Raw genomic sequence first — 27,936 nt, forward strand, 5'->3', positions numbered from 1 at the left:
GGACATAATTATGATCACCATTGTCTGGAGCTAGAAGGAAGAAGTAGTTTAAGCAAAAATGGTTCGCATGTTTTTTTAAAGAAGAGAGCAAGCGAGATACCCACAGCGTGCCTATCTAAATCATTACTTGACAATAGCAATGCCCATGTGGTGAATTTGACAGTGTCTAGGTCTTTATAATTTGACTGGCTTTAATTTTTTCCTAGGGACAACCTAAGGGCTTCCTAGCTGATTATAAGGCAATGCAGTTTCATTTTCTATGTGTTCTGTGAGGACCACAGTATCCTTAAGCTGGGTTCATATGGGAAGAGAATAAAACACCAAGAGGAGAAAAAAGGAGGTTGAGGAGAAGACAGGATAAGGTAAGAGAGATGGGATTCCAAGGTAGCTTACAGGAGGGGAAGGTGGTGGGTTGATGGAAAGAGGTTGCATATGTAACACTATTTCATATGGCAGGCGTTACAGAAAAGGTTTTTATGGTGGTGGCTCAGGGAGGAGAGTTGTGATGAGAAAGGCAAATGGCAGAGAGCCACAAGAAGAGGGAGGCCTGGAGAGATCAGGCCCAGATAAAAGCACTGATTTGCTTTCAAATGAACATATCAGTGCCTCATTTACTTTTCACCAGCACCTGTAATCTCAGAGATCTCCCCAACACGTGTTCATGTTGGAGAAAAGAATGATTCAAGCACAAAATCGTCAGTGAGTGATCACCATTGTTCTTCTGCTCAAATGTCACATTAAGGCGCCCATACGCTACCATTCAGAAATCTATTAGTAACATAGCGAAGTCAGGAACTTCTCTGACCTACTTTTACCAGACAGTGGATGCTTCTAATTCTGCAATCAATGAAACAGTAAAACGATTAGAAAATGTGTGTAGCATGGTGTGGGATCAGATCAGGCAAACACAGCCACTGGGGAAAGGTTACTAGAATGTAACTTAAACAGCTTGTGTGCTTCTAAATTTTCCCCAGGCAATGAGGGGCATCAGACCAAAGGGAGTCCTTCAAAACCAAAACCACAATCCTCCCTCTACCATCCCCAACTCTTGGATAGCCCAAGTTTATCTGTGCCTTCATATTCCCCACTCCCCAGCCCTTCCTTTTCCAGCTGTGCCCTACACACAGCTGAACCAAGATCCGTATCTGCAATTTGATGTCTTGCCCTCTTTAAATGCTGTAGACCTCCAGGTCACCCCAGCCCCACTGAGATAGGTCCATGTGTTTATCCTCCCAGAACCACAAACTCAAACTCAAATCATCAAATGTTATAGCTAATTATATCCCACTGCCCTAAGTCTCATCTCCTTCCTCTGTTCCCTTTCTTATGTAGAAAAATACCCCTCCAAGAAAAGATGAAAAAGAAAATGGACAAACTGCTTTGTGCAGTATGATTTTTCTACCTAAAAAGATTCATCTTGGAATTATTTTTAAAATATTCATGCTTACATTACAACTGAATTTTGGAAAATTTAGAAAAATTTAGAAAAAAATGGAAAAATTCATTCAGGAGTCTTATGCCACCAACAAATCAAAACTATTTGACTTTACTGTTTTGTTTGTTACAGGAAACAACCTATCATGGCAGAGATACAATTTTTGTCTTTTCCTTTTCACATTGTATTTTATGATAAGCCATTTTCCTCAGAGATACAGAGCAGTTGAGAATTCCCTTAAGTAACAATGCCCACCCCTCATCTCCCACCCCTGCAATCCCCATGTCTTAAATGATTCCATTTCCTCACATGTTTTTGGAGTTACATGTCTATCATGCACAGACAGCATCGGGAGTGACAAGGACAGGGAGCAATGGGACCAAGCTGTCTGCCTTCATTGTAGCTTGAAAATTAAGTACTACAGATGCTCCTTGACTTACGATAGGGTTATGTCCTGTCATAAGTTGAAAATATTGTAGTCAAAAATGCATTTCATACACCTAACCTACCAAAATCATAGCTTAGCCTAGTCAACTTTAATGTAAGCTCAGAGCACTTATATTATCCTATTGTTGGGTAAAAAAATCTAACAGCAAGCATATTTTGTAATACAGTGTTGTCTATCTCAGTAATTTATTGAATACTGTACTAAAAGTGAAAAACAGAATGGCTGTACAGGTATTCGAAGTACAATTTCTTTCTTTCTTTTCTTTTTTTTTTTTTTTTGAGATGGAGTCTCGCTCTGTTGCCCAGGCTGGAGTGCAGTGGCGCCATCTCAGCTCACTGCAAGCTCCACCTCCCGGGTTCACGCCATTCTCCTGCCTCAACCTCCTGAGTAGCTGGGACTACAGGCGCCCCCACCATGCCAGGCTAATTTATTTTTGTATTTTTAGTAGAGACAGGGTTTCACCATGTTAGCCAGGATGGTCTCAATTTCCTGACCTCATGATCCGCCCGCCTCGGCCTCCCAAAGTGCTGGGATTACAGGCATGAGCCACCGTGCCCAGCCTCAAAGTACAATTTCTACTGAATGAGTATGACTTTTGCACCATTGTAAAGGTGAAAAAAATTATAAGTTGAACTATCGTAAGTTGGGGGCCATCTGTATTTATTATGGTCCTCCCCTGAGTCAGCCCCTAATCGCAAGCTTCTCCACAGCAAAGATATCTGATGATGGCCTTGCTGAACCCTAGACCAGGTGATGCAGACGGTGTCATGGAATTTGCAAAATCCTCAGGCAAAATTAATGTATGTGCCAGAAAGCATTTTTCCTTGGGGAAGAGCATGGTTAAATTTGGATTCTCCCAAAGGCAGACCCTGTGACCAAGATCTGAGTGCATATAGTGTATGTAGAAGGGGACCTCAGGCAGCACCCATGGAGCAGTAGAGAAGTGAGAAAGGAAAGAAAGGCAAACAATTCAGGATGCGTTCATAAGCAGCTGACTGCTATGAGCAACTGGGGCTCAGTCCCACTGGGAGTTAACCTCAGGTTTCTCCCGACTGAGGGAGAGAAAGCAGGGGCATCTGTCTTCCAGTTCCATTGCATCATCGGTTGAGGGCTGCTCCTGGTGGCATATATTCCAGAGCCTCTTGCTTGCCCTGTGCCTGGACTAAGCATGCTTCCAGGGCCAGTACTGAAGTCTTGGAGCAGAGAACTGCAGGGGTTTGAAGTAAGCACACAGATGGGTGGAGATGGGTCAGCCAAGATAGCTTCCACTATAGAGATAATCGATCAAAGAGCAAGCTGCTGCAGACACCCAAAAGACAAAAGCCCACCAGTGTGCAGGTGCAGGCCTGTTTGTTTCTCTTTCTTCACTCTCTGAAATCCTTCCTGATATCCTGTGGATGGGCATCAGGCTGGATTTTACCAAGGTCTGAGCTCCCTAAAAGTAAATTGGGTACCTTTAGAAGTTGTCTGCACCCAGCTTTACAGGGCTTCTAATGGGAAATCTTGGCATTGGAGCCCAAACCACAGCTCGCAGATCCTGAAGCAGCCAGTGGCCCTACCAAAAATCCCAACTTACCTCCCAAGGAGTAATTTAATCACTGGGAAACCTGGATCATAAACACTGAAGTTCTCAGAAATGATGTCTATTTGGCAGTGGAATTCTGTGTCCAGGCAAGCCTGCCACCCTTCTTAATGTGACCCTCTTTCCCCAAAGGAGAGAAGTCAAGACAGGTCTTATGCAAGTTGACTGCTTCATTCTTCCTGGGAAGCCTGCTGGGGTAAGTTGGGGGTTTTGTTATTGTTGTTGTTTGATTTTTGGCAGGGGGTTATTTTTTGCAAGCTCTATCTTTGTCAAATGCTATCACAGGCAACATTAAGACAGCTCTACATATGGCCACAAAAAGACATGTTCAAGAATATTTGTAGCAGCTTTATTTGCAATAGCCCTGAACTGGAAACCACCCAGATGTCCGTCAGCAGGAGAATGGATAAACAAACTGTAATACATCCATACAATAAGATGCTACACAGCAATAAAAAGGAAGGAACTACTGATACAAGCAACAACATGGATGAATCTCATAAGCATTATGCTAAGTGAAAACAGCCAGACAAAAAGACTACCTATACTGCATGATTCTGTTCATATGAAACTCTAGAGCAGACACAACTGATCTACCAATACCAAAGTAAGAATGGTGTTTGCCTGTGGGAGACATTGACTAGAAAGGGGCTCAAGGGAGCTCTTTTGGGTGCTGGGACTGTATTCTATTTTGATCTAGGGTATGATTATATGGGTGAATACACATGCACTTAAAACCCATCAGCATGTAAGATTTGTGTACTCTGTGACTTTACTGTATGTGTCATATATACCTCTATAAAAAGGTAAGATAGACTAATATAACAATAAGTTAAAAGAACAGTGAAATAAAATAAGACAGCTCTAGAGAATACTGTCTCTCTCTCTCTCTCTCTCTCTCTCTCTCTCTTACTGTGACCAGTGGAAACATAAGCCCTTCCCTAGAGCTTGGTCTCCTTAGGGAGAAAATGTTCGAGAGGGTTCTCTTGGTGAAGTTGGCATTTTTGCCACAGGAAACAGAGAAGACAGGAGAAAAAACTCAACATGAACCCAGAGGTCTTTGGTGCGCAACATGAATAGCTTGGGGGAATTTAATCAGGACCGCCTCAAACGCACACACACATACAAAACACAGCACCTCATGCATTGAATCACATCCACACACACTCCATGCCCCATGCCACCCCGCAACACCACATGCAATCACATCCCACACTGCTGCTGCAACACACCCAACACAGTCACACACATAGGACTGCACACATCACACATCATATACACGGCACACTCACATACTCAACCACATCACACTGCACAGACCTGCACACAAACAAAGCACACATCACATGCTCATACCACAAGGGATCACACACACACACACACAGCGGAAGCAGCCCCTCCCCTCTCAGGGTCAACTCTTATAGTGCCAGTGCAGTTTGGGTAATCACCTCCTTCTTCCCGCTGCCAACCACAGCCACTGTCATCATCATCATCATCATCATCATCATCATCATCATCATCATCGTTCCAGAAACATCCCTCATGGACAGGAACATCTCAGTGTACACGCAGCTGTGCCTGCAAACAAAGACGTCTGCCTGGAGCCACCTGCTCACCCCAAAAGCTGTCTGGGCACATCAGGTTTCCGCCTGGTTCTGTGGAGTGAGTGTCCTGGAGCCTTCAGCTCCAGCCCTGACAGGAACTCTGAGGTGACATCTATGCACCATCCTCCTCCCTCTCTCTTTCCCTGCCCTACTGGCCACTGCCCCCCTCTCAGTAAGGAGTCTTGCTTCCCTTCTTAGTGTGGAACAGTGTCCATCCTGGGCCCAGATCAGCCCTGACCTTCCAGACAATGCAGACTTCGTTGCCACGGGAATGCAGAGAAACCCGCTAATATCCAGAAGGTGTCATCCTCTCAATTTGGGATGCTGGCACCTCCTTGCTGTTAGTCTTTGCCATGGACTCGGAACATAGCTGCAGCCTTCTGAGATCCTGGAAAACCCTTTTTTTCTGCTGTTGCTACCTTAACTTGAAGAACTAACTCCACTGAGTCCATTTCAATATCTGTTGACCATCTGGACCTTCTGCAGAAAATAGGTCTCCATGTGTGGAAGACAGTGAAAAATTCCCATCAGCGCACCCACCATTTAACTCTCAGGAATCTCCCCCAAAAATAAATGCACAAGCAGGTTTATCACAGCTCTTTTGTGTTATAAAGACTGGAAACAACCTAAATGTCAACTGAGAGGGAATTGGCTTAGTTAATTATCCCAGATTATTACACCAAATATTACCCAGTCCTTGCAAAGGAGGACACAGGTTGGTATGTTCTGACATGGAAAAAAAAGTCCAAGGAAATTATTTAAGGGACAAATAGGTGAAGAAGTCATTTGGCAGGAGAGAATATAGGTTTTCTATATTTTCTACATGTAACATGAACTAATTTTTGTTGAGTGAGCGTGTGTGTACACATGTGTGTGTTAAGAACTTAAAGAATAAAACCAAGCATCTACCAGTTTTCTCTGATAACATTACAGAGCGCTGTTCCTGTCTTTTTTCAGATATCTATAATGTTTTTATTTTTATATATGTGTGACTTTTTTCAGTCAGAAAGAGACAAAAACATTTTTTTCTAAGTGTCCATCACTGGCCCCTCACCCATTCTTTTTAAAATCTTGGATTACCAATACTCAGAGGCAGTTGGACCTTGAGGCCAGTGAGTTCAGCATTTTCTAGCTATGGGGTCTGGGCATGTGACTTTGCCTTGTTGAACCTTCCTTTCATCCATCATCAACAGGCCTCATTGAGAGCCTACTCAATGCCACCCTCTGTGCCAATCCTGGGGTGACTGTGGTGGACAAAATGCTCATCCCCTTCCTACTTGGAGTTGCATCTATCGCTGTAAAATAAGGAATCTTTGCAGGGCTACTGAAAGGATTAGTAACATAAACAATTTCAGGCACATAAAAGGCCTTTGAAAACTATCGGCTGCTTAAAAATAAATCCAAGGAGTATGACTTAGTTAAGGTAGGATAAGCTACCTAGTGAATTGCTCCTAACTTGTAATGGTTCAATAATGAAAGCTTATGTTTTGTTTATGTAACTGTCCAGGGTAGGGGCTCCAGATCTGGCAGTTCTGTTCCATGAAATGGCCTTCGCTAGGCAGAAGAGGCTCTGCCATCTTTAACTGTGGCTTTCAAGGTGACTCTGGGACTTCACTCCATCCCAGACAGTCAGTGGATAAGAGAAGAGCTTGGAGGAAAACCTAGAAAGCTTTTATGGTTGAACCACAGGTGCACTCGTCCTTTCTCCTCACATCCCACTGGCCAGAACTCAGGCAGATGGACACACATACAACTGCAAGAGAGACTGGGAAATGTAGTCTATCTGGGTACCTAGGAAGATAAACAAAACGGGTTTTGGGGACTAACCAGCAATCACTGCCATGGTGAATTAGAGAGGGAAACAAATTCCTATGACTTTGTTTGTGAGTGTTTATTTGTGTCCAGTCTGCAAATAGTTGATGCTCAAAGAAGCCTTTGCTCTAGGAAGTTCAGAAGCCCCCTTTTTTTTTTTTTTTTTTTTGCTGAACTTCTAGTTTTTTGGAAAAACTCTAAGAAGACATCTGTTTAAGCCTCTCTTTTTTTATCATCAAGGTTGTCCTGCCACCGTCTGAGATACTACTAAAAACAATGCCAGCCCCAAGCTCTGACTTTCACAAGATTTGAGATGCTGTCAAAAATAAATGCCAGCTCCTCAGATTCTGTGTGAAAGAGATGCCAACACACATCTAACTCAAACTAAAAGCTGCAGACAAGAAGCTGTACCATGAATACATTGTCACTCCTACTCCACTAAAGAACCTCACATGTGAACCAGTGAATCCATGGATTAATCATGGCAACTAAAAGGAAATATCATTTTTTTCCCTTAAGCTCGCACTTTGCAGAACCAGTACTTGTACGTCTGTCTGTCAGAGGCTTACATTACAGATTCAGAAGGCTTACAATTTAATTCTACAGTATGGTTTGCAGAAAGTCCATGTGTGTGGTCGAGATAGGGACAAGATGTGTACAATACGATACTATTCATTTGTTCATTTATTCATTCATCCATTCAATCAATATATATTGAGTGACTCCTCAATTACAAGCACTGTGCGTCCTGGGCTGAGGATACCAAGATGGAAGGCACGTTCACTGTGTCGTGGGGGAGTCAGCTGTGTGAACACACAATTACAATGCAGCAGGACACCTGCTGCAGTGAAAGCACGTGCGATGGCAGTGGAAGAAGCACAAGAAGCAGATTATTAAAAAGGCCACTCAATTCTTGGTTATTTCCCTGATTTACTTGGCACAGAAGCCTCAGGTAACTCATCAGAATCTTCCTGTGGCTCATTAGATGAAACGACTGGAAATGTGAAGAGAAAGGAAGTGCTCTAGGGCCCCAAGGGCTCTTTATTTATGCTGTCATTAGAAAGAAAGTGGGCAAAGTACAAGCAGCTGCAGACATTGGATCTCTCTTGTGTACCAGGCATCTTGCATACTTGTCACTCATCCTGACAGGCAGATATCACTGCCACCCACTGTACAGTTGGCATCTCTGAGGCCAGAGAGATGAAGACACTCGTCCCATTATGTAGTAGTTGGTAGACCTGAGAATTTGGCCCATTTGACTCTAAAGAGCGACCTCTTTCCATTGCATCCCCTTATTGCCCATACTCCATGGAAAAACCAGGGAGAGCAGACCCAGTGGACAGAGGGAGGCTTAATCTCACTGCGAGGGAGAGGCAGTAAAGGATGGTGGAAGGCGTTAGCCTCAGGAGCTGATGCTCACCCCCTGGGAGTAACATGAGGATGAACTGTCATCATTCATTCATTGATTCAACATTTATATTAAGGAACTGCTAGGTTCCACGTGCTTGGGGGATACGGCAGTCAGTAGAAAAGGAGAAATAAATATGCTAAAAAAAATTTTGTCACCTATGAGAAGTAATAAAATAGGTACCTTTTCATTTTTTATGTTAATGATTAGGGAAACATAAATGATTGGCAAAGTTTTGAGAAAATCAATTTAAGCACAAGAAGACTTTGAACTGTAAAGCTCCAAACTCCTGGAGAAGATAAAGAATATATGTATAGGGAAAAAATAAAAAAGACTGTGAGGACATGAACCAAAACGATGATAGTGGCAATCTCTGGGTGGTAAGAATGCAAATTATATTTATTCTCTTCTTGCTGTCTTCTCATACTTGTAAATTTTTAAAAGTAAGTATGTCTACTTTTATGATCATAGAAAACCAAGATTTACTACCAAGGTGAAGAAAATAAAACTGCAAAAAAACAGAAGAGGAGGATTCCTATGTTTCATTCCTTTCTCTCCTGGCACATAGGCGGTGACCGGCATATCAGCCAGACAGCTATGCCTCACTCCTATAGTAACACCCAATGATATCTTATTTCAACACACTGCCTGATTATTTCAGAAGTCACTCACAGGAGTAGCCACAGGAGGAAATATGCACTCATCACTCAGATATTAGGGACTGAATCCTGAAACTTGATTTTTCATTAGGGTGTTATGCCATTTTTCAATTAAGACAGGTTCATCTTTTTTTTTTTTTTTTTTTTTAAGTGCTGATGTGTAAAACCTCATTTCCTTCCTTAGCACACTTGCCTGTGGGTTTTATTTGTAATGCATTTCCATGCATTCCGACGAGTGGCAGAGAAACTGAGCTCGTGAGCTATGTTGTGACAGTGCTCCTGGTGCTGGAAAGGAAACTGCAGCTCTGTGAGAACAATGCTCTGGAAAATCTGTGAAACCCAGTTGAACACACCTAAGGTTTCATGAAAGGGCAGACATTACTCACAGCAGCTTTGACAGTGAGAACAGAGACAGAAAAGCCATCCAGCCCTTCAGCAATGAATGTGCCTGGATGAATTGGTCAGGTCTAATCTTGAAGCCCAGGAAGAACTGTCTAATGTCTTGATACAGTGGATTCATTGCATTATCTTTTTATTAAAAGTATTTTCCATGTTCTTGAATTAAAAAAAAGATTATGACCCTACTCCCTCAAGTATTAAATCTAGAAATGAAAATATCCTCACTCAAACTAACAGGGTCTGTGAGGGACTTAGGTTCTTAACATAAGATTCTATTTCCTGCTAGAAATATTGTTTCAGAAAAAATAGAAGCAATGATAGAAGGGCCACAGGAAACATCTGTGTATACAAACAGGCCAGCTCACTAGGAATAAAAATGCATTATGCATCACGAAAGTCTAAATATTTTTATTAACATAGTTTGTTAACTAAGAACTGAGAAATAAGGTTCCCTAAGAGTACCCCATCAAATGCTTTCTTCAATATTTCATTTTATTCTTAGGAGAGAAGTTGCTCGGAAATCTTATCTTAGATTTTCGCAATGAGTTTTCTATTAAAAGTTATTTCTTTTCCATTTCAGGCGGAGCAAAGCTCTGGGCCAAGAGGGTTAGGGAATTTGTTTCATAAAACTGACAGCTTGGCGAGCATTCAATCACTCGGCACTCCACAGCCCAGGAGAACAAATAAGTCCTTTGCTGATGCCGCTCCAGACACATTACGATGTATGTTCCACAGCTTGATTCCCACCTTCCTACTTTTTGCTTCCTGCAGCAAAAAGAAAAGGGGGCAGAATGCACATAGAAAAATACAATGAAACCTACGAAGAAGAGAAATTCATCAATCATACTCTAATTTGGAAGCTGGAGAAAAACGCCCTCGTTGGATATGCTGTTTTAGTCGCTGTGCCTGGCTTTACCTTCCAGAAGGCCATTTGATTCAGAGGACTCCCAGCCATTTTATTGTCCTATACTCGGTGCTCCCAGACATGTGTCTTTGCAAGCTCTGACAGAGGTTTAATAAGGCAGATAAAGCAAGCTTGGTGGCTGCCTTTGGCCAGATGGTGCCAAGAACAGGTTACTGGCTTGCAGCCTGGGCATTGTCTTGGGCAGAAGAGACCAGCCTGCCCAAACCCTATACCAGCAAGAACCCAGCTTGGAAACTTCCTGTTTAACAAGCCTAACTCAGAACAGCCAGAGAAAGAAAACCATTACAAAACTTCTGCTCCCACCCTCTCCAGCAAAACAAATCGCAGGACTGGTTTATTTTTTGGTACTCACACACAAAGCTATTATTTAAAAATCCCTGTACGCGATACAACAAATCTATGCTGTTAAAAGATAGTGGCTGTTGTTGGTGAGGATAATGAAGAGGGCATGAAGAAGCTTCCAGGGGCTGGTGCAGTCTGTGTCTCCATCAGGGCACTGGTGACATGGGTGTGCTGTTTGTGAAAATTCTTCAAGATGTACGCTTAATAATATATGCAATTTTGTGTATGTATGTAAGAATTTTAGACAAAAATCCACAAATAAAAATTTGTGTTAGATAATTTTTAACACTTCTCCCATCCATATAGCTGGCTTTAAAAACCAAACATTACCAAGGAAAGAATAAACCATGTCACCCTACTGCTTAAAAATTGGCCTATTTGAAGTGTGTGTGAAATAGACAACCTTTTAAAAATGCTGATACTATTATTTAAGGTCTAATATCTACTCCTCATACAGTGGTACAGAGTGCCACAAATAAACAACAAGACTCATTTTCTCTCTCAGACTCATTTTAGGAGGACAGGGTATCATTGAGGGCACTTTCCAAAGACCCAAGTCCCATTTGGGGTGGTTCTCCACTATCTGAACCACATGGCCATGGCTTATGAATCTTATTCTTGCCTTTTTCACATCTTCCTCTAGTTTTCCCTTTCGCTTTTATTTCCCCGAACTGAATTCCTCCTAGACCACCCCCCATATTCTAGTTGTTGAGGGTTCAGGTGCCACCACGAGAATAAACTCTGAGTGCTTTTCTCTGTGACTGGTGTCCTAAGATGAGTGTGTCACCTCACTCTGCATTTCTCTTTGTATTTCTGAATGTACCTGAAGGCTTGCACCAGGACCCAACAGGAAAAATCCCTTTCATTAGCTTCCTACTCCAAGCTCTGTGTTTTGTACCATTTACAACATGTTGCCTGTTTATTTACTGAGGTTTGCTTTGCAAGAGAAATCTTTGGGATGGGATGGAGAAAGGAAGCTTTTGAAAACTTAAAAAATTTAAAATTTGGTTTCAGTAGAGTGATGAATAATGGAGGACTACAGTTGCTTTGCAAAATTAAAATTTGAATGGTCTACTGCTACACAAGAGTCTGCATCTTGCTGCTCCTAGAAAAATAAAAAGTATTTTCTAATCATGATTTTAAGGACGTAGGAATGCATTATGTAAAGAAATGGTTTTTCTCACTCAAGACGCAGTTTAACATATTTCCATGTTCAGTTAAGGACTTTCAAGTCCCAGATTCCAGCAGGACTGAAGGATTTGTTCACTCATCTGAAATTCAACTGAAATATCTAGACAGGCCTCAGATGGGTGGGATAACAAGAAGGGCATAGGGTGGTCTAGTTTCCAGGAAGGCAGGGTAAGGATCTCAGGATCCTATTTTAAGAGAAGTGCTTCAGTTGGAACCAGAGAAGCTATTGGAAAGGGTTTGGGATATGTTATTGCCTTTTCTATTCCCAGGCTCCTTTTCTTCTCTGTGGTGGCATCTCCATACTGATGCCAGTTCAGGTGGAAGTGAATCTCCACTGCTTTGGTTCCAATCAGCTCAACCATCCATGTTGCAACACTTCCCCTGGCAGGTAGGGTGACTCACTCACCCTGGTTTGCCCAGGACTGTCTGAGTTTTAAAACTGAAAGTCTTGTGTCTTAAGCACCCTCTCAATTCCAGGCAAACGAGGACAGGATGGTTGGTCATGCTAGCAGCAGGCCACCAGCGAAACCCCTCTCCCCTAGCTGGGCCCAGTCAAAGCCTGAACCAGCAGGCTCACCCAAAGTCCCCTCCTGCTTACAGAGTCTGACCTATTTAAAGTGTATATATTTGTGAAGTGCATTTAAAGCTGCGGACTGAAGGTGCTCCTGGCTGTTGACTATGTCTGTCAGCTTTTGTTTTTGTCCCCAGAATGGCTTCAAAAGGCTCTTCTGACCCATTAATTTGTTTTCATTGCATTTCCTTCAGAATTGAGGACTCAGAATAGGATTGCCTAGGCCACACCGAGATTTTCTGACTACTCACCTAGGCCTGGCTGCAGGGGGAGTGTAGGCCCAGGTACCCACTCTCTCCCTTCTTCTGAGTTTCCTGACCCACCAAGGGGCCCAAAAGACAGAAACCAGGGTGCTGTCATCATTTAGTCTGTCTATCAGCCTAATACGATTTGGCTATGTCCCTATCCAAATCTCACCTTGAATTGTAATAATCCGCATGTGTAAGGGCAGGGCCAGGTGGACATAATTGAATCATGGGGGGTGGTTTCCCCCATACTGTTCTCATGGTAGTGAATAAGTCTCACAAGATTTGATGGTTTTATGGATGGGAGTTCCCTTGCACAAGCTCTCTCTTGCCTGCCACCATGTAAGATGTCCCTTTGCCCTTCCTTAGTCTTCCACCATGATTGTGAGGCCTCCCCAACCATGTGGAACTGTGAGTCCATTAAATCTCTTTCCTTTATAAATTACTGAGTCTCAAGTATATCTTTATTAGCAGCACGAGAACAGACTAATGCAAAGCCATCACCAAGCCTCAGATAGGCAGCCTCCTAGATTCTTTCTGAATCCAGCCACTGGCCTCCCCATCCGCTGCACTCCTCTACTTTAGTTCTTCCTCGCCTCTTTCTGGGTTACTGCAACAGAGCCTTTATGGTCTTCATTCCCCCCACCTTCCCCATCCCCCACCCTCTAGTTCATCTGCACTGGGAAAAAGACCAAACACATAAATTAGGTCATGTCACAAGCCTCCTGAAAACTGCTCAGGATGAAGTCCAAGGTCTTTGTCAAGGCACACAAGACCCATTATTATGTGGGCCCTGCTCACCTTTTCTGCTCATCACTCAGAACTAGCCCTTTTGCTGCCTCAGTTTATTCATCCTGCAAATGAAAATCACTGTTTCTGAAAGTGACTCTGTGGTCGAAGTAAAAGCACATATATTAAGGCCCTGGCCCAGTGCTTCAACTCCATCTTAGGTTTGGAGAACATGGGAGTCCTTTGCCCCCAGCCACAGAAGTGGTCAAAAGGAACGAAGGGGAAGGGTGGAGCACTTGGCATAGCCCTCTGCAGAAAGCAACGAATTTGAAGGCAGCAAATAAGTATCCATATGGATAGGGGATGAAGAGCTTCCTGTCCAAATATCCACAATGGAGTTAACAGTGGGTTTGGCTGACTAGAGGAAAGCAGGCCTCAGCCCCTGGTGATGATGGTGACAAAGACCAGAGAGGGCTAGAACTCTGGGACCCACCATGTGCTGGTATTTACTGAGCCGCTCATGGGTAGATGGCAGAGAGCTAAGTGGTAGGAAAATGGAAGTATTAAAAGCCCAAGAAATTTACATTTCACCACCAATTAATGGGGACAGAGCCTCTATAATAATGCAAAAGAGGACCTGACTTCATGCCTTTGGAGACTTACTTTTGGAAACAGACAAACTGAGGGAAACTTGTGTGTTAGCACTTTTTGGTTTAATCTCTTATCAGCATCTAAGTGCTGCCAGGAGCCAAGGAGGGCTGGACTGCCATAGACTATGATTAAAATGAGCTTTAGGAAGTGCTGCCTGGCTCAAGAGAATGAATGTTGGTTTGAGACCAAGCCACAAAAAAGACACATGATTTCTGCTCTCAAATAAAACAAAAAATGAAAAAAAAAAACCCAAAAAAACAAACAAAAAAAAACGGTAGGGGAAGGAGAGGGGAGAGACAGAGAGAAAAGAAAAAAGCTTAGTCTCTGTGGGGGAAAACAGAAGATTTGTGCACATTCAGAAAAAAAGATTCCATATCACTCTTTCATTTTACAAATATTCATAAGAAAAATAGCTCGACAGCTGCTTTGGTGAGTAACCTCAACTACTTCTTTCTACCTGTATTAAAAAAAAAAACCCAACCACCCACCCAACCAACCAAACAAACAAAAACATTCTCAGCACTGCTGAAATGGAGATCAAGTGTTAAGGTGGCTGACATCAGTCTCCTTCAAGGGACCTTTGCAGACCTTCCCTGGCCTCCTAGCCACTCACACCCCCTTGCCTCCACCCCTGCCCCAGGGAGGCTGGCTTTTGCCCTCCAAAATGGACAAAGACTTCAATTAGGGTGAAGAAATAAGTGTGGGGACACAGAGGAGTGGGAGAAAACCTGGCTTCATTATCTGTCTGTCTCACTCTTTCCTAGTCAACTTTTCTGCCCTATTTAATTACAGAGAACAGCAAATTGGACAGCAAATGGGCCCCTCTGTCTGGGCTTGCCCTAGATTGCTAGGGTGGTCAGGCAGTTCCTAGAGCCCATGCTTCTTCCTTCACCCGCAACTGGCTCTCCACCCTCTTCCTCCCGAAGGATCCCAAATTAAAATGAATGCATTCAAGAACAACTGCCAAGGAAGTGACCAAATCTAACAGTTGCCCAAATAAAGCTGGGATGACAAGGAGAGGGTAAGCTCTTCAGGACAGCAATGGGAAGCTTCTCCCTCCTGACTTGAGCCAGCGACCACTGCTCCCTGAGGTACAGAGGCAATTCTAATGCACACTTGCCCTTGAGAACTGGCTACAGGCCTCTGAGAAAAAGCAGAGCTGTGTTTTGTCTAGAGGGAGGAAGAGAGATATAAAGTCTGCAGAGAGCAGAGAGACGGAATGGTGCGGGGAAACATACATATTCTAGAGCTGCTACCAAAGTGTATATTCAGTAAAATCCACTTCCTCGGCCACACCAGCCACATTTCTAGTTCTCCTACAGTTACTTGTAGCTATTGGCTACCATATTGGACTGTGCACATTTCCATCACTGCAGAAAGTTCTACTGAACCAGGCTGTAAAGAATCCCAGTTCTACCTCCTGTAAGTGGTGTGACCTTGTGTAAGTTACTAAACTTATCCCAGCCTCTGATTCCTTCTCTGTGAAATAGAGTTCATAATATGTATACCTACCTCATATGGTTGTTATGGAGCTGGAAATAAAACAATATATGTAAATCACCTGGTACCACTGTCAAGCCTATAGCAGGAGCTTGATAAATGATAGGTAATATCATTGCTTTCATGATTTCATGAGCAGTCATTGAAGGATGTTTCCTAACAGAATGGACATTCTGCATTGGCTAGGATGGACCCGTTCCACTATGTTTGAGTTGTACATTTCAAAGCTCGGTTAAGTGGCTCAGTTCTCAACAGGATAAGCTAGTAGTGTAATTCTGAAGCAATACTCACTTGCTGGCAGGCCAGAAAGGTGGTATCCTAACCCAGAGTGGTAAGAGACTTGTAGTAAGGCTGCAATTCTTGAAACCAGAAAGCCTCATTTTGTGAAAGGCTTTCTTTTCTTTTCTTTTTTTCTTTTCTTCTCTCTTTTTCTCTCTCACATTAAACTCAAGTCTTCCATTTTGTTCATCTAGAAAGATGCTCAAGATACCCCATAACCTTTTTGAAAATCTCCCCCCATATAAGAAAACAAAACCCAGCACAGAGAAGCTGTACAACCTGCAGACACCCTCCCATGATGCCTTACTGAACACCAGTCTAAGCTCTAGGAGGGGAGAAATGGGCTGGGAAAGTAGAGAAGGCTTCATATGTGGAGTTTTATTCAACCTTATTAGGAAATAGGGGGTCACAGAATGTTCTTGAGCTAGGGTGACAGGACTAGAGAGGTGCTTTAGCAGGAGGAAGCTGATGCAGGCCTGTAGAACACCAGCTGGGGGGAGCAATGCAACAATTCATGCAGAGCAGTGAGGAGAACAGGGCCACACCGGGGAGCCTTTTGAGGCCTGTGCTCATGACAGCAGTGGGCATGGCTGAGGAGAGGGTGAAGGGGGTCAAGCCCACGAGAACCGGCAATGGCATTGACATTGGGAGTCAGGGATAAAGGTCCCAGGGTCTCAGCATTGAGGCTGCACGCTTGTGTATTCATGTTCAAGAGGCCAGTTTTACCCCCTCAAACTCCTCCAAAGAAGCAATTCTATTCTTCACGTGGGCTTAGGACAAAGCCAGCTCTCTATGAGTGAGGAGTCACAAGAGCTGAGTAAAGGGACGCAGGGAAGCAGCCCCAGGATCCTTCCACAGGTTGTTGTTTCTGGCTTAGGAATCATAACAAAGCCTCCCCTTCCAGGTCTACTTGGGCCTCCTGGGTGAATCTCAGACTTCTGAATGTTATGGATGAGTAACATTTTTAAAATGAAGGACCCAATATAAGTTGGACAACTTCTGACTTTGTCAAATAAAGATGTCAAAATACAAATGTCATCCACTATCTCTTGATAAGTCGTAAAAGAAAGTTTCACATCAAGGACAATAGGAAAGATCATTTGGGAATATAGGGCAGTTTTGTAAAGTGGAAAAGGTTTAGCTTTAAACAAAATAAATTCATGGCATTTTCACTTTTCTTCCACTTCACTGTGTAGGTGCAGAAATCCTGTCTAATACAGGCAGTGGTCTGCAAACCTTGTCTGTGGGGACCACTGGCTTATGTGACATTCTAAGATGTTTCCCCTTGCAGTTTTGGCTGTAAGCTTCAGCCCTGATGACCTCAAATCCAGCTGCCCAGCCTCTATGAACACAAACAAAGTTTGGGGTTTCTGGTGTGGCTGTGTCCAACATGGAAGGCCAGGGCAGAATTGGCCTTTTCTAACCTTCTTAAAATGCCAGTGATAGGTGAAAAAGGATCTTAGAACACATGGCCCCATATTGATATTTTCACATTCAATAATTTCATATTTAGTCTAGAGGGTTAGTGATTCTTTTTTTCATAAAAGAAAATTGCATCCAGAGCTAATTGCTCAATCTAAAATGGATCTGGACATTGTTTAGATGTTGGAAAGGAAATGGTAACACTGTAGAGCTTTAGCAAAGAGGGGAGCATTATTTTAGAACAAAATTTAAATGGAAAGTAATAGGAAATGTAACTCTGTATGGTTTTCAAAGCTTTGATGTGTATAGTCGAAAGAGTATCCCTATTTTGTGCTTTCCTTGACATTTTTCTTGTTTATAAAATGCAAAAGGAAATTCATCAGCACAGGCTCAATCCATTCCCATCCATTGATTGCTAGCCAATCAATGGCCATTGTAATCTGAAAAAAAGTAACACTGGTTTCTATGACCCTTTCCAAGCACAGCAGTGTTCGGCTAAGCTTAATAAAGAGAAAAACAGCAAGGACCATCTGGAAAACACTCTTCCGGAGTCTCGAAAGATAGTGGCAGCCTCTGCCCAACCTGCTATAAATAAGTGTCTCAGAAACAAAACAAAACAAAACAAAACAAAAACACCCGATTTTCAAATCTGTTTCTACTTAATACAGCTGCAATAGGGTTTATTTAGCTTTTCCCTATAGAAGGAAGACTGTTTGCATTTTTATGACAAGGTCCTAAATGTTTTTCACAGCCATTTCCATTGCCATTATTTTGAGGAACAACATACACTTGGACCTGTCTGTTTGCTTCTGCAGCACACAGTGGTGGCCCCAGTGGCCTCTGCACCGCGAAACTGGCCTCCAACGCCCAGATTTATGATCCTGTTTCCTCTCCCAGTGTTGCGACCATCACCCGAATCCTGGCCTGTGAGGGACTGGCAACTTAGAATGACCAAGTGTCACGTGCTGCAAATCAATTATTTATCCGCCCGAGCCCAGCACACTGTGGATCCCTGCCAGCTCGCTGCCTTTCTCTTCATGGTGACAAGGAAGACTTTAACTACTCTTTAAGAGATGCTGGAACTCACCAATGAAGAAATGGTGCTGGCTTGCCAAATCCCTCAATGCTCACCTTTCCATCTTTCCTCACTGGCTAGCATACAAGGGAATCGTACGTATGACATTCTTTGGAAAAGGTCAGCCTACCTTGGATGGCTGCAAAATGAAGTGGCCTATGTTGACTTCTGCACTGAGCAACTGCCCCTATCCTTCACCAGCATCCCCTGCTGCCATATCACTCCCAGAGGCTGGCAGGGGAGAGCTGACTGGGGAACACTTTCCCTGTATAATGAGTGATTCACTTCTCTGCCCTCTCCCTATCCCCCCTCCCCCAAACACCCATTCCATTTCCATGTATGGGCAGGGCATGGTTTGCCCCCATGACAACTTCCCTGTGTAAGGCATGACCCTCCTTTCTAGCCTTTCAAGGGACTACCAGAAAGAATATTATTGGCTGAGGGCTTGTCCTGGTGGCAACATTTCATCTGCTGTTGCTGCCTGTAGGCATTACCAGGTGCTAGCTGCCTGAAGGAGGGTTGCTTCAAGGAAACAAATGTGTGTAAAAGGAAACAAAATTGCCAGGGGTGATGGGGGCCACCTGAATTTCAACTTCCAATCATTACGAAAAATGATCCACCTACCAAGAAAGTACTGTTGACTTTCTTTCTCAATAGTACTGGAAAACATGGAATTTAGTGGTGGGTAAAGGGCTGCTACAATCTGAAATGAGTCCATTACAATATTACCAGCAGAGCTCTCACAAGTACACTAAAGGGCTAAATTAATTGGCTCAGGCTTAAGATGCTACCAGAGAAATGACAGTGGGGAGGGGCTGGGGGCGGGGGAAGATGTCTGCTGGCTTTGAAGTCATGCCTGGAATCAGGTGCATATGAAAAAGAAATTAGGGAGGAATAAACCTGTTCTCTTTATGAAAAACCAGAGAAGCCACTAGTTCTTACAACGTGCCCCCCAATTACCTATGACTTATAAAATTGCCTGCCTTGAAAAAGTCTCCATGCTTATACAGTCTTATAGACCCTTCCACCAACCTTAGAATTAAATCACACACATGATCCACTTCCAACTGTTAATTAATCATGCCCATGAATTGTATATATAAAAGTCAGAGGGGGGAAATTGTGTCTTTTATTATTTCAAATGGAATTTTCCAGAAAAACACAAAGTACTTATTAAATTTTGGTCTAGACGAGTGGTCCTCAACAGGGCTAATTTTGTCCCAGAGGGGACATTTGGCAAGGTCTGGGGTAGGGGGATGTGGTGCTAATGGTGGCTAGTGGGTGGAGGCCAGGGATGCTGCTAAACATCTTAAGGTGCATGGGACAGTCCCCTGCAACAAGCAATTCTCTGGTCTAAAATGTCAACAGGGCCAAGGTGAGGAAACCATGCTCCAGATAAAGCCAAATATGCTTGGCCTTTAACATTCATATTTTTTTAAAAAAAGGGAAAGGATCCCATTTTTTTGAAATCTAAGGAAGGTTTACATATATGTTGACTAACATATTTACTCCTTTTCCATATAAATGAAATACGTTCTCCATCTGAATCTAGGAACATTAATGAAATACTGTGATGATGGTGGGGGTAGGTATGGGATATTTTAAATGCCTATTTCATCAGTCTAAATGGGTGGAAATTAATATCTCATAAAATAAAATGATTATCTAGTTACGTTCCATACAAAATCAAAATCAATACACTGTATCTTACTTAACCTGCAATTAGAGTTTTAAAAAAACTAAAACAAGGAAATGCTATTCTTTCCCATTTTTTGCTAGCTGGGCACACATTTCTGAGCATGAGGCATTAAAAAACAAATAGGCAGACAAAAACGTTTTTTTAAAAAAACATATTTTTCTAGAGCACAAAAAGCTCCCTGAATCTTTCCTTGTATTTACTATAGATTCAATCATTCTTTAGTGAGCAAAACATGCAGCCCATTCTCTTGGTTATGCTTGCCTGGTTTTCCAAATGCCCTCAAAACTAGGATGATGAATCACATACTTTGGCCCCATTGTGCCAATTAATAGTAAGCAAAAGAATTCCACACAGCCAAGATAGGACTTTCTGCCTGCTTGTGTGTATGGGGGTGGGGAGGGATTCCTCAGCCAATTGCTTTCAGAGAATCTTAAGAACAGGTGTTTCAGTTCCCTAAAATTCCTTTCATCCTAGAACATTCTATGTGGTTCTGCATTGCCCCCACGTTGGGGATGGGCTTTGATCTGGAAAGACCTATGTTCCTACAGTCAGCCTGGAGCTTCCAGGCTTAAAGCACGAAGGAAAGAATGGCTGACAGCTACACCATTTCAACCCTTCCAGGCCTCCGTTTCTTTTTCTGAATTATAAGGGAAAAGTGGCCATATACACAAAGGCAAAAATAACAACAATAATAAAAACGCCCAAACACACCCAGTCTTGGCTGCCAGCATGGCCCGATTCTGCTGCTGAAAAAGAACAGTTGCTACAGTGCAGCTGGAGGAGCTTTTCCAGGGAACTGGTAATACCCTGGCTGTTAATGAATTATTTTTCGCCAGAATGTTGGATTCTTCCTGTGCGCCAGTAAACAGTCTGCTTCTGCCATGTGAAACAAAACCAACTCCTTCTGAGGAGCCCAAGGAGGTCAGCCAAGGGTCCCCTGTGAGGGCAGCCCCCTCAGGAGCCAGAGCCACAGGCGCCTGACCTGTAAATCACTGCAGTCCCCAGTTCATTATCCCATCCTTTTCCATCTATTCATGCCATGCCCAGTGCCCAGGGAAGGACCCAGGAATGATGTGATGTGATGATACCACAGTGCCAGCCAAAATCCTTCTTCTGCCTTCCTGAACTCTCCTTTAGCCAGTTTTCTTCATCTGCGGTGCTATGGTTGTGTGAAATTGACCTTCCTTGCATTTATTCTGTCTCCCTCGCAGAAATTTTACTTATGTCCTTGCTCTTGTTCTCATCAAGCTGTCAGGAAGTGACAGTGTGCATCCTCTTTTTTATTTTCTCTCCTTTAAGGCTGGCCCCGGCCCCAAATAACTCACTCTCAGCATGAGGGTGTCTACTGGTGACATTACTCTCCAAGCACAAATCCCTGCAACAGATAGTACTTCAAGCTCCTACTAGAGCAGGTGTCAAGGAATTCTCTGATGGACGAGGACACTGGCCTGAGGTGGGTGGGGTCGAGGAAAGGAAAGGAGTCATTTCATTCAAGCCAGTCCTGCCTGTGCTCCTTCTGCCTTGCTCATTCTATTGGGTTTCTGGGTCCCACATTCCTCATAGAGCATGAGACTGAGCCAACATGCTCATGGGTAGGTTCCATGGGGAACCCCCATCATGGCACCTGAGCTACTGAAAATCAAAATCGCTTGATGCCAGACTGCTGTGGCTACTGACTCAGCCCCCTGCCTCCCACCTGCCATCGAGATGGAGAGCGTGTGTGTCCCCAGAACATCTGGAGGCTGAAGTCACGAGGTTGGTTAGTTTGCTCCAGAGCAGCTCTGTCTAATAGAAATGTTTACGTAATTTAAAATTTTTTGTAGGCACATTTAAAAAAATTTAAAAAGCCAGTAATTTTAATACTCTATCATATTTAACTAATATATTCAAAATATTATCATTTCACCATGTAATCAATGCAAAGATTATTAATGAGCTATTTTGTATTTTTTTTTATTAAGTCATAGAAATCCCATGCATCTGTTATATTTAGTGCACATCCTAATTTGGACCAACCACTTTTCAAGCACTCCATGGCTGCATGTGGCTAGTGGCTAGTGTGTGGGACAGTGCAGACATGCAACATTTCCATCATCATAGAAAGTTTTATTAGACAGTGCTGTGCCGAAAGACAAAAAAGTTGTGGGAAGAGGAATGACAGGTGTGAGCAGAGTGTGCCCCAAAGTTCTCTAAAATTACTGAGTTGTTGGAGCTAATTACAGCAGAAATTGGAATTACAAGGATTGGGATGTTCAAGGAGCCCAGCCCTATGTCTAAGTAGAAATTAAAATGGGCTTTTTATGAAAGGCCCTGGGACCATGCATAGTCTGAATGTGTGTGTCCCCTCCAAATTCCTATGTTGAAATCCTAATTCCCAACGTGATAGTATTAAGAGGTGAGGCATTTATTTGGTGATTAGATCGTGAAAGTGGAGCCTTCATGAATGGGATGAGTGCCCTTGTAAAAGAAGCCCCAGAGAACTCACTTGCCCCTTCCACCATGTGAGGGCACAGCAAGAAGATACCGATACCATCTCTGAACCAGGAAAAAAAAAGCCCTCATCAGACACTGAATCTGCCGAAATCTTGATCTTTGACTTCCCATCCTCCAGAACGGTGAGAAATATGTTTCTATCATTTATAAGTCACGCAGCCTATTTTGTTATAGCAGCCCAGATGGACGAAGGCAGACCATGCTCATGTTTTGGGGTGCTGCCCCACAGCAGCGGGAAGGCCAGCAAGTATGATCATGGCTCAAGACATCTGCTGGCTAAGCCGCCTCCATCTTAGCTGTTCTGGTCTGTTCAGGGCAGAGGCTGGGAGAGAAGAACACCAAAATCATGTACTTCTTCCAATAACAATTCTGGGTTTGAATCTAATTTGGTGAAGCAGATACAGAAACGTGATCAAATTATGTGCGCCTGTGTCTGTGTGTGCATGTGTGTTCGTGTGTGTGTTCTTGGTAGGAGAGAGGAGGGTCATGTGTGAACTCCAGAAGTACTAACCTGGCCACCAAAATCAGCTTCTCACCAGCTGCCATCAGAGGACAGGGAAGTGGCAGACTCAAGAGGCTCATCAAACATTGTGAGCCAGGAGGAAAGGCCTTGAGTCTGGAAAGAATGAGATGATGGGCACCCAGACAGACGATCAGGTGGGAGGGAGAAGTGGTAATCAGAGGCATTCTCCAAAGACAAGAGCTGCCAACTCTACGGCAAGGATGTCACCCTGATCCCCAAACCAAGCTTAATTCAGAATCCTACGCAGGCATTTGCATGAGGGAAGAGTGCAATTAGCCATCTTTCCCCCTCATTCTCTGAGGTCTCCCTCATATTCTGATCAGGGAGGCAGCATTCATGTGCACCTCATACATAGATTCAAAGCCCAGTTCCCTGGGTGGCACCAGAATTTCTAGGAGGTTACAGACTACCACCTGGTTGGAAGGGGGCTATGGGGGCTTGTTAATGATACATTTGCATAGCAAGTCCCCTCCTCATTTTCCTATAGAGTGTTTGTTTATTTGAGACAGTTAGTAGTCAAAAATACCTCACCCACCCTTTGGTCCCATCATGGACTTTGAATTAGTTGCTTAACCTTTCTGAGCCTCAGTTTCCTCACCTACAAGATGGGAATAATCTTGCCGATCTCCCATGGATTTTGTAAAGATTAAACTGGGGCTTATCAGCACGGAGCTACCAAGGGCTAAAACTGGAATATGACACCAGGAACTTCAGGTTTCCAACCAAACATACAAATCTCTGGATCTCTCCTTGCTGGGTCTCCCTTAACAATGATTTACAGCCCCCTCCCCACTGTCGTTCACTCCATCAGTGCCATCATTTAGTCACTCAACTCTCATTTATTAAGCAACAGTTGGGTGGTAGGGACTCCAAGATGAAAAGGCACAGTCTGTCCATCTGACATGTCCATCTGACATTTCAGATCTATCTACTTGGCACATAAGTATGCACTGTGGGTGACTGGGCTGCCCACTGGTAGGCTTCCACCTTCCCCCCAACCCCCACCAATTGGGTACCAGATTTTGCCAAGGTGGAGGGGCCGAAAGATCCAGTAGGAAGAGATCCAGAGATTTGTATGTTTGGTTACGGGCCTGAAGTTCCTGGTGTAATACTCCAGTTTTAATCCTTCGTGGTCCCATGTTGACAAGTCCCACTTTAATCTTTACAACGTCCATGTGAGATGGGAAAGATTATTCCCATCTCGTAGGTAAGGAAACTGAGGCTCAGACAGGTTAAGAGAAATAAATAAGAGACCTGGAGCAGGGGAAGAGGGACATGTTGCCCTCTTAAATCATAACCACCAAAGTCTGAAATCAGATACACAACTGGAAATTCATCTGAGCCTCAGATTCCTTATCTGTAAAATAATTTTTCCATCACAGGGTGGCTGAGAAGGTTTACCACATGTGAAGTGCCTGGCAGACAGAGGCCAACAATACATGTTAGTTCCCTTCCAAATTTATTTCCCTCCACTACCATTCTCTCCAAAATTCTAAGCTTAGGGGAGAAGCCAGAGAACAGACGTTTCCTATTTTCTTATCATAAATTTGGATCACACTGTGCAGGGCTTTCTGTATATCCAGAATATCTCCATTCTGGGTCAATGGATTTGGTAGGCCAGTCCTATCCTCAGCTTCCGGGTCATTACAGCTAGAGCACTCCCAGCAACAGCTCCTCACACACCTTCCAGTCTTTGATTTTTCTTTCTTGTAATTCAGATGGTCCTGTCTCAGGGACTCTGTATTCTGGATACAAGATTCTGAAATGTATCTTACAGTTCTTCCCCAACTGCCCACCAAACCGAGTTCTCACCCCAGTGACCAGCATCACCTGGAAAACTGTCTTTTCATTTGTTCCTCAGATGAACAGGTTTTCCTGGGCAAAACATCACCAATGGAGGTCTTACCATTTTTTCATCATAAAGGAACCCCCTTGGGTAGTTGAATGGTCCCCTGGGCTGGTGCCAAAGTAGTCACTATCCCCAAGTTCTAGTCTGACTTGGTTCACAGTGCCTGGGCTGCCCTGGGGATGCCTCTAGTGGGCATCTGTCAGGATGAGAAGCGAGTGTCCCTTTGAAGGAGACTGTGTGTATGTGGGGGTGTGGGGGCAGGTGGCTTCTCTGGGCTTGTAAGAGGCAGAGAAACTGGGATGCCACCAAGCTTACGATTCTCTGCCTTCCAGCCCACCCCTGGCTTCTCATGTTCCCATTTGAGAAGAAAACTAGCCTCCATACTGTCCCTTTCCATATTGTCCCCCCCACCTTGCCACCCCTCTACTGTAACAAAGGCATGTCCACACCACATTTTCAAAGTTATCACAAGTGTCTCGGTCTACCAACAACTAATTCTGATGACTCCAAAGGAGCAAGAGAGACATAAGGGAGACATCTAGAAAACGGTGGGAAAGATTCCCTGGGAAAAGCACAGAAAAGCTTGCCTGATGCATGTGAGGCTAAGAATTGTTTTCTCCCTACTGGCTGCTTTTCTCTCTGTTCTAAAGAGAAGCTTCCAAGAATCAGCTAAATAAAGGGATCACACCAGAGGATGCGAGATAATGCTAAACCAACAAAAACAAAGACCCAAATGAAACAGAGAGAGCCATGAGAATACGCGGTTATCAAAACTTTGTTTGGCCATATCTATTTATCATCGCTGCACACCCGGGCTCTGCGGAATATCATTCTGTTGATGTCACTTATCCTCAGCAAAATATTTACACATCCTTAAAAACGCCAGATGAGGGGGGCCGGGCCACGCACTGCCGAAAGCCGCCCCTCAAACCCCATCGCTGGGTTCTGAACAGCCCAGGACGTAAGGGCACGACGGTGGGTGGCACCAGCGGGCACAGGTGAGAGCTACCAACAGTTCCGGGAACACGGTCACCCAGACGCTGCGCCGTGCCCTGCCCACCTTTCCTCTACCTGACTCTGCAAGCAGCAGCCACATACCCGATATGGTGTCGGCGCCTCCTTGTCCTCCTCTCCTGCCTTTTTCATTGATTAAGTTATCAAACCATTGTTAAAGCTGGGTTGCTTTTTCCTTGGAAAACTGGGCTAAATTCATTAAGCTTCCCTCTGCCACAAAAGGAATATTCATAAAAGTTTGGCAGGCAGAAAGGGAGACTGAGTGAGTGCCATGGTGTGGGTAACAATCCGCTCCTCCAAAGCCACCTTTTTCTTCCGTGCCCCATCCCTGTCTCCATCCATCCGTCGTGCCCCAAACCTACTCCAGGGACTTCTGATAGGGAAACACAAAGCAGCAGCTGTTTGGCAACATTTCTGCCCCTCGCCAGCAACTGTGGTGGGATGCCATTTCCCCACCCAGGCGGAGCTTATCCTGAACAATAGTTGGGCTTTAAATGGCAAACAAGCAAACACACAGAGCACAACCCCAACCTCGAAAAAGCCACAGCGGAGAGAAGCAATAACTCCCTCCGCAGCAAAAGGCGCCACTGAAACGCACGCAAAAATGCAGCGAGAACGTTACTCAGTGCCTAACATGGCAGAAAGCCCGAGTTGGTGCGGCCACCCCAGGACTGGGCACTGGGGGGCACCGGGGCTCCTGGGGCGCCGACGCACACTCACCCGGCTCCGGGGGGATGCGGGGCTGGCCGCGCGTCACAAAGAGGAGCCCGGCGCAATCTGGCAAAACCCAACTTTCCACCAGGCTCGCCAGGGCCGCCAGATACGTCAACAGAATCCATCTTTCGAAGGGCCTGGAAGGCGCCGGGTTTTCTGGGCCGGGGCAGAACGGCAGATCCGGAGACTGCCCGGTGCGGTGCCCGGGCGCAGAGTCCGCCGTGCACCACCCTCTGCGCCCGGTGCCAGCGCGGGCGGCTGCCCGAAACCCACTTCGGGGCCCCCGCCCCGCCGGTCGGCGCCGCCTCCCCGGCAGTCCCCGGCCCCGCCGGCCAGTGCGCGGCGCCGGGGACAGGAGCGGGGCCCCGGCGCGCCACACGGGCGGCGGCTTCGGCCCGCGTCCCCGCCCCAGCCTGGCCCTCCCCGCCGGCCCCGGCCTCCGGGCGCCGTCCTGCCCCCGGGAGCAGGCCCCTCCCCGGGCGCCGGGCCCCGCCAGGCGCGCCCAGCCCGGCGCGCCCCCTGCGTCCCAGTGGCAGCTCCGCGGGGAGGGCGGGGGTGACCCCGGCCCGCACGGGGGCGCCGCGCCCGCTACCTCGCAATCGCGGCCGCCGCCTCCAGGAAGCCGCGGGGTGGTCGCGGGTGCGGGAACTCTCCGGTCTGGCCTCGCCGCCGGCCGCCTGAAGGGGGTGCGCCGCGGTGGGAGCCGCCGTCGCCGCTGTCACCGAGCCGCTGTCGCCGCCGCCGCTGCTGGTTGTGCGTGAGCGTGTGTACGCCTGTGTCCGGGCGAGTGTGTGTCTGCGTGCGGCGCCCGGCCTTTACTATATACACCAAGGGGTGGGAGGAGGCGGGGAAGGGGAGGGCTTGGGGGAGGCGGCGGAGGAGGGGGAGCAGGAGGGGGGCTAAAGGGTACCCGAGGAGGCGGCGGCGGAGGAGGGACAGGTGATCTCGCCCACGGGGAGGGCGTGGCCGTGGGCGGCGCGGGGTGCCAGGAGGAAGGGGTGTCCGGGGCGGGGAGGGGGACCTTGGGGGGAACGCCGGGGGAGGGCCTGAGGAGCTGGGACCCTACTGCCTCCCGGGGGGCTGGGGACCATTCCAGACCCCAGGATGGAGAAGAGCGAAGAACAGAGCCCAGGAGGGAGGAAGTGGCTGGCTGATGGAAGCGGGGGAGGTGGGAAGGGCCCAGCGATCACCCGAAAATGCCAATTGTGATACCGGTGAAGAAAATGCCAATTGTGATACCGGTGAAAGATGCTTCTCACAAGGTGGGAGATTAGGAAAGATCAAATTAGTCCACCTACATAATGTAATTTCCATCCAAGAGGTGATTCATGTATAAATCTAACCTTTATTAAGCGCCTAGTGTTTGC

The 27,936-nt window shown here is 45.3% G+C and overlaps 1 protein-coding gene across 2 annotated transcripts in view; it reads right to left on the reverse strand.

The window, feature by feature from the left end:
• Window positions 1–27,685, reverse strand: part of RAI2 (retinoic acid induced 2) — a 62,416-nt gene extending 34,731 nt beyond the window's left edge. Inside the window, exon 1 of one of the 2 annotated variants that reach the window (XM_028841908.2) lies at window positions 27,162–27,685. The gene's annotated coding sequence lies outside the window, so the exon portion shown is untranslated. Of the gene's footprint in view, window positions 1–26,575; window positions 26,972–27,161 lie in introns of those variants that run through there. The other variant, XM_001082554.4, reaches the window with a different exon arrangement.
• Between the last annotated feature and the right edge of the window lie 251 nt (window positions 27,686–27,936).

The sequence above is a fragment of the Macaca mulatta genome, chromosome X (assembly GCF_049350105.2).
Source record: "Macaca mulatta isolate MMU2019108-1 chromosome X, T2T-MMU8v2.0, whole genome shotgun sequence".
NCBI lineage: Eukaryota > Metazoa > Chordata > Mammalia > Primates > Cercopithecidae > Macaca > Macaca mulatta.